At 37.4% G+C, this 7,431-nt stretch overlaps 1 long non-coding RNA gene across 1 annotated transcript in view; it reads left to right on the forward strand.

Moving 5' to 3' along the window:
* The window catches only part of LOC108496788, an 8,209-nt gene extending 4,251 nt beyond the window's left edge, over nt 1-3,958 (forward strand). The window contains exon 3 of the long non-coding RNA XR_001874589.1: nt 3,811-3,958. This is a non-coding gene — a long non-coding RNA (uncharacterized LOC108496788). The remainder of the gene's footprint in view (nt 1-3,810) is intronic.
* Nucleotides 3,959-7,431: the final 3,473 nt, after the last annotated feature.

Raw genomic sequence — 7,431 nt, forward strand, 5'->3', positions numbered from 1 at the left:
TTGGTGAGGGCCTTCAGACGCCTTAAATTGAAAAGGCTTCCATCAGTACGGTAACGTATATAGATACCGTCCTGATCATCGAGGTCTACTGAGGCCCTTTGGAGCATCATGCTAAAGAAGACGGTGAATAGGGTAGGAGCGAGAACGCAGCCTTGTTTCACTCCATTCTTAATTAAAAAGGGCTCAGAAAGAGTGTTGTCATATCTGACTTGGCCGTGCTGATCTATACTAATTAATTATACCACATACCCGATGCAGATTTATTCACTCTATCTGGTGGATTTTGGTAGAGAGGGTAATAGAGAAAAGCTGCATTTTACAAAATTTATGAATATTCTGCAATCACTTAAACTGTTGAAAAATTCCATGAGATGCTTTTTCTGACAGATCTTGGAAAAAGTCTTCAGCAATAGTTAGCAGGTTTTTATGTGCACTCATTGATACATTTAAAGGCTGTATTTTCAGTGGGTTTAGTTAGGATTTGTTAGTATTACAACTGATAAGTTAAAAAAATGCTATGACTTGTTTCCTAAGAAAGAAAGAGATCTTTGTGTAGATCTGTCAAAGTGATCCTAATTTGCTATAATATTTATTTTATGCCACAGTATAACAGGAAAAATAAGACTTTTCAAAAAAGTCACTTGAAAATCTTCAGGTTTTCCTGTGCCTTGTACAAAGAATCTGAATTTCATACCATTCCAAGTATCACCATGTTATAGGTTATAAATCCAAGGGGGGAATTTTTTCTTCCCCTGCTCCACTGTAAGAAAGACAGAGTTCGAATGGGACGGGGAAAGGGGGGGGCAATTAGTTTTACAAAAGATCTAACCAACGGAGCCACATTCCTAGCTAAAGGCCCATCCAAGACTGGAGTGAGGGGGGAGGAATTTTGATTTGGTAGCTGGCCCTCCTCACAAAGGAGAAAAGAGATTTTTTGGGTCTCTCTCTTTCTGGAATGGAGACAGGATCTGTGTGTGGGCATTTTGGAGAAAAAGCCTTGAGGCCGATTTTTCTGGCTCCCGACCTGGTCAGCCCTGATCACTGGCCTCAGCTTGCTTACAAGCTGCTTTTGCCTCCAGCCTGAACCTGCTGTGTTTTCATCGGAGAGTTTTGTGCTCACTGGGAGAAAAGGGAGGAGCCTTGAAACACCATCATCCGAGAACAACAGTGAGTTCCGTGGGGGTGGACTGCTTTTCTTTTCCTCTTCTTTCACTGGGGGAAGGGTCCTCATTTTTTCGGCTTCTCCCATGATCCGAGACCCTCGACCCCCCCCCCAACCCCCTGTGTGGTGACCGCCAGAGCCCGACAGCGCCCCCTGCAGGCCAACATAGAGAACTGCAGGCCCTGCACCTCCAGCGATCCAACAGCGCCCCCTGCAGGCCACGATTAGGGCTGCGCTGAAGGACAGAGAAGTGTTCAGACTTTTTTTTTCTTTTGTTTGAAGGGGACTTTTGGGTACAGGACTATTGTCTAGTTGTTTTTTTGTGTTCCGTTACTGTCCTTGCCAACATAAATATATCTTTTAATAAAGAGTTGTTATTTCTTCTTCTTTTTCCATACTTCCTCGACTAGAGCCCCCTTAATTTTGGATTTACAATTGCTGAGAGAGAGGAGTTTGGTCTACCTCATAATTCATCCTCTTTAGCAAACATTCCAGTCTCATCAAACTGAGAAACACCACTTGTGAAAAATGCTACACACTGTAAGGAGTACAGCATAATCCTTTCCCAGATCTGGGTGGTAGCTCAGACCTTTCACCTTGTTCTCCTTCCAATTTTATCTCCTACTCTATACCTGGCTTTTTGACAGGAGCAGGAGTTCTAGGTGAATGGTCAATAATTTATAATTTTTACAGATTACTTCATTTTTTCTCATATATGCAACAAATCCATGACTATCTGGTACTGAGTAGCACAGAAGTAATTTCTTGCCTCACAACATGTTTAGTTCAATTCCTCCTGCTTTGGAAAATCAATTTGTATCACTTGAATTCGAATTCGTCTTTCTATCTAACAAGGATTTAGGAAACTCACAGCTTTTTTTGATTAAATAAAACCAGCAATGATGATGGACTTGCATTTAAATGTATGCATTTTCTCCATTTGTGCCTTTGGAAAATATCCTAAACAAAGGCAGCTTATAGATGCATTCAAGAGCAATGAAAATTCCTGGTATGTTTGTTCAAATCTTTTCCTAGTGTCTAACTGGCTCAGAAAGCTTCTCATTATACTACTGAGTAATGAGAGAGTCTTCAAAACAGTTCCTAAACTACATTCTAAAGGTGGTAAAGTGCAATAAATTTCACTGAAAAGCTGAAAATGAGCCCCTAATGATTTGGAAATATATTTTCCTATAGTAGGCTCTGTGTTTATTTGCTGCCACTGAATATGGTCTGCAGCTGAAATGAAAAACAGGAATGTCAGAAAGGAAAGTATACATATGCAGAAATTTTGCATTATAGAGCAAGGAGTTATTAGCTTCTTTCTCCGCTGCTTCAGTGAAATTGCATTGAGGATACAGTTCTTAGCCCTGGACTGCTTACTAGCACAAAGACCTGAAAGAACAAAGGAAACCTAGGAAAAGATGAAAACAAAACATAGAGAGAGACTGATTTAAAGATAATGGTATGATGAATGAACTCATATCAGAGTAAGGATTCTTGGAACTGCTTTATTATAAATCAGTTACAGGCAAAAATGCTCCAAAGAATATGATGACAAGTCCTCCTTTTTTCCCCAATTCTGACTTGACAAGCAGATCGTGATTTTGTAGAATTAATTTGCTATTCAAACTTATTTCCCAGTTAAATTTAGTGGCTCATCCACAACTAATTTGTAAGGATTTGCTAGTTGAAATTCCAGCTGTGCTGTTCAGATTTGATAGGCTACAGCAAACACATGGCATGTTTGTTCCTAGGAGGATGCCTGTAACATCTCTGCTGGCAAGCTTGTCTATTAGAATATTTTTGGAAAGCAGGCACAAAAGAGGCAATAACAGTGACAGAAGACTGTGTTCTGACATGCAGAGCATGTTTTCAGGGGATGGTTCTATTTCAGGACCCCATCTTTAAGAAAAAAACATCCTTTAGGTCAGGGGAGTGTCAGACAGTGAGCATACTAAGAACAGAAGGACCTGAATGTTAACCTGGCAGTAGAAGAAAGGCCCATATGGCAATGATGGAAAGGGTAACAGGTACTGGTCATAGAGTTGTCAGCCATATGGCAACTGAATTTGATAAGACAGTACATGAGCATCAATAATAAACACTAAATGTATTGGGATAAGGACTCATTTACAGACTAGATGTAAAAAATTAAATTAAGCAAAGGAAAACTACACAAGACAGGAAGAGTGTAAAAACCTGCTTTGTTGGGCTATGGAATTAGCATTTTGAGGAAAGGTGTAAGTGCCATCTCTTCAGAAACAAAGAGTGGACACACATATTGCAAGGATATAGCCCTGCTTCATTAATTATGAGAGAGATGGACAAGAGATAATGAAGTATCTTTGTACCAGATTTCCATTCAAGTATACAGAAGAATCAATATTTACAGGTTTTGTTTTCAGGTTCCTTCTCCACCCTTGTTACAATGAGAGTGGAATCTGCATGCAGTGAGTGTGTTTAAATGACTTGCAGCTCATTTCCATTTAGAATGTCTGTTTAAATAGCAATTTAACCTCTGGCTGTCTTTGGTGTTGGGTAATACATGTAAAATGGTCACCAAGAATTGTCTATGAAGCACAGGTTGAAAGGAACATACTGAACCTTCTTGGCTTTTTTTTACCTGCTTGTTCTATTTTCTCCTTTAGGATGTCAAAGGGAGAGAGGATATAGGCAACAAATCAATAAGGAAGAGAAGAATCAAGATATTTACAGTAGAAGATGAGGCAAAGGAAAGCTGGGTGGCTCTCATTTCATCATGTAAAACGTGCTTTTTCTGATCACCCTCCTGCAACCAAGAACACAATACTCTATTTGGTGCTCAGATACCATGCTGACGAGTTTCAAATGCTTGGCTTGATAAAGTAAATAGAGTCTTAAGTAGCTCAGATGAAAATGAAATTTTGTTGAAAAAATGATGATTCAGTACAAGCAAACATGATGTGCTGTTTCTTTTGTCATTATAATAAAGCTTTGTTATCTTTAATGTGTACTTCCCCTGAAATACCAGAAAATTTAAATTCCTCTAGTTTTTTATATATATATATATATAAGCCACATATCAAAGTAAGATTTATTCATAACTATCTTGCAGTATCATGGTAGACATGTAACACTATCTTTGTCCTGCCTAGTGCTACATACAGTATTATGTAACATAGTAAACTGTTTAAGGTCCAAATATTCCAAATGCTGTGCAGATCTCTTTGTCTTTGCAATGCTCCATTTAAAGTTTAATTGAGACATAAAGGATTTTTGCCCACAGGAATCAACACCTTCATTTAAAAGTAGAACTAAATTGCAAATTTTCCTATATGAGGCAAGTCATTAACCTTTGCCAAATCATTACCTCCAGAGATAATTAACAGTGATCCTGCAGAAAAACTAAATAATAAAGTAAGTTCTCAAAAAATAGTATAAAGAACAAATGTGGTCTCCCTCCCAGCTAAGGGGCTCATGTCCCTGGAGAAACCAAGTTTCTATGGACTTAAAAGAAAATCAGGTGAAGAAAAAGAGGATTATTTTAATCTAATAAAACCCCAGGTACTGATCATCTTAAAATCAGCTGTGATGTTAGAGTAGAAAATTTATCTTGATATCAAATAAACTCTAGGTTACATTAATTAGACCATAATTCAATTAAAAATAATAAAACTTTTCACTAATTATTCAATAACTAACTGGTTCTGAATCTGATGAGATCTGAAATTGCCTAGTTACACAAGAAAGTTAAAGGCTTAACATGGGAAGCCAGTGCCCCTGGCTTGTCTATTGACTTCAGTGCTCACTTCATTTGATTTTATCTTTTGCTATTCTCTAAAATATCTACAGAAATATTGAATTAATTTACAGGAGTATTGTGAAGATAAATACATTATAGTAGAATCCACCAGGTATAGCATACCTTATGTCCTCTCACGTCCCGGCAATTGCATGAACTTAATGAAGTTGCAGGGAAAATCACTGTGATTTTATCACTCTGTGTAATCCTTCTATAAATTATTTATAAGAATCTAGTAATATGACACATTCTTTCATGCTATAACCCTGTAAATAATCAAATAAAATACAAAATTATATGTGCGTCAGAATCGAGTAAGTTAAAATGAATATTTACTACTGTCACAAAGGCTCGGGCAAGTAATTTTTTACAACAGACTCTGAGATCTGGTTCCAGAACAGTACACAATGCTGTTTTCCTTCAAATGAATCAACTCAAAGAATAGGGACTATGGTATCAAGAAAGACCAACAGCCTCAACAACCTATCTGTCTCATTTGTTGTTGTACTTTTTGTTACTGCATCTGTCCGTTCCTGAGGGGAAAAATAAGTGGAAATTAGGCCATTCATACTAGGTAGGTCAATACTTCTCAGTAATTCCTCATTCTGTTATTGAATCTTCGGAGGAACAATACAAGACTTTTCAAATAGTCCATCTACTCGATGAATCACTGTCTTTCCTGTATTAGGAGTCAGTCACAATCTGAATGTAAGGGTGACTGCAGCAAGTATTAGCAGGTCATCTGGAGCATCTCTTCTCAATACAGAGTATGTAGGACACTGCTCTGTGCAGTACTGATGAGGCCAGAGGAGCAACAGTCATCCTCCACATGGGCTCATGTTTCAGTGATCCCATGCCAATAGAGAACAGCAACAACCAGAAATATGCTATGTATTTATAGGAAACCAGGAAAATTGTATTTTAATATAATGTTAAGTGCTGAGGCCTCTGCTATTTCTGATCTAAGCAGATCATCTTCAGCAGTTATTAGCAAGACAATATCTTGCACAATTAGAAACAGCAAACATCATTTATAAACTGCACAATACAAAATAAAACTTTGCTAATGACCTAAGAAATCTGTGTTCTCCACATTTTCTGCCACTGACTCCTATTCCTTGATGGAAACCAGCACATGGGTTTTTTTTACTTTGTACATGGTTGCCTCAATGAGACATTGATGTGGGCAATATGACATTGATGTCAATAAGAAATCTAGATGTGGGATTCTTTCCTCCACTTATTTAAACAGTTAAATATATTTCTTTTTCTGCCTTTTGTATTGTTGGGCAGTTGGGCCTCTCCACAGATAAATCTAAGAAAATATATGGAAATGAGTGGTTTACTACCAAAACCTAACAGAAAGCAATGACCATGAAGTCACAGCTTTATTGAATCTGTTAAAAAAATATTTGCGTAGTAAATAACTGCAGAGCTTTCAAGCTCCTTAAATTGGGCTGAGTAGTTTCCTGTGAGTGTATTAGTATTTGCTACAGATACAAATTAGAGAAGTACCATAGAGAAGTAGTTTGATAGATTTTTGCATTTGGGGTTATTCACACATGCAGGGGGTTAAGCTAGGGCTTACTGAACTGCTGACTAACTAATTCTTCTGATAAGCTACATGAGATCTTTATTCCCAGGCTGAATAAATGCTTACACGCATCTGGATCAAAGACTTGCATTAACAAACTTAACATTCATTTTCTTCTAAAGCTTTTTACCTTCTAAAGCAGTACCTTCATGACATCAATCTCTGGGATATTCCCTGAAAGCTATGCAAGTATGTGAGCTTGTGAAAAGTGAGTATATTCAAAAACTGACTGAGTATTGGCAGGAAATTACTGTGATATTTTGCTCATGCATATGGTAGAAAAGGACACAGGCAGGAAGAGAGTGGTGCAGAACACAATAAAAGGAAATATCGAATGCTGGAGAGCCACACTGATAGATAGAATGTCCTGACCTTAACAAATAAACCCAATGATTGGATGGGAGATGCAAATGTATACTGAACTCTTAAAGCTGGAGCAGAACAACTAAAGCAAATTTAAAAATCCAGAAGACTTGTTCTGAAAAATTTTAGCTCATGGTAAATTGTAGAGGTGGTCTCATAACACACCGAATTTGCAACTGTTATAAATAAAGTTCCATGTTTAGCATTTCCCAGTTTTATTTACCAAATTACATTGTTTTACTCTCAGAATTTGATTCACTGCTACATCAACAGGTAATACATAATTAGGAGTGCAATCAATGTCAATATTGAAATATATAAACTCATTAATAATAAAGAACAACTAACAGTATGAATATGAAATTTGGAAGGAATTGATAAATTCAGTAGGATTAAAGAGATAATAATAGAAAAACAAGGCTGAAAGGAAGCTCTAGGGCCCAGCTACAGGGCCTACTGTAAGAAGAATGCTGTCCTTGTCACTGTCTGGCTTTCATTGAAAAGACACCATTTTCCCCCACCACAAAATTT

Source organism: Lepidothrix coronata, unplaced genomic scaffold (genome assembly GCF_001604755.1).
Source record: "Lepidothrix coronata isolate B3197 unplaced genomic scaffold, Lepidothrix_coronata-1.0 Scaffold43, whole genome shotgun sequence".
NCBI lineage: Eukaryota > Metazoa > Chordata > Aves > Passeriformes > Pipridae > Lepidothrix > Lepidothrix coronata.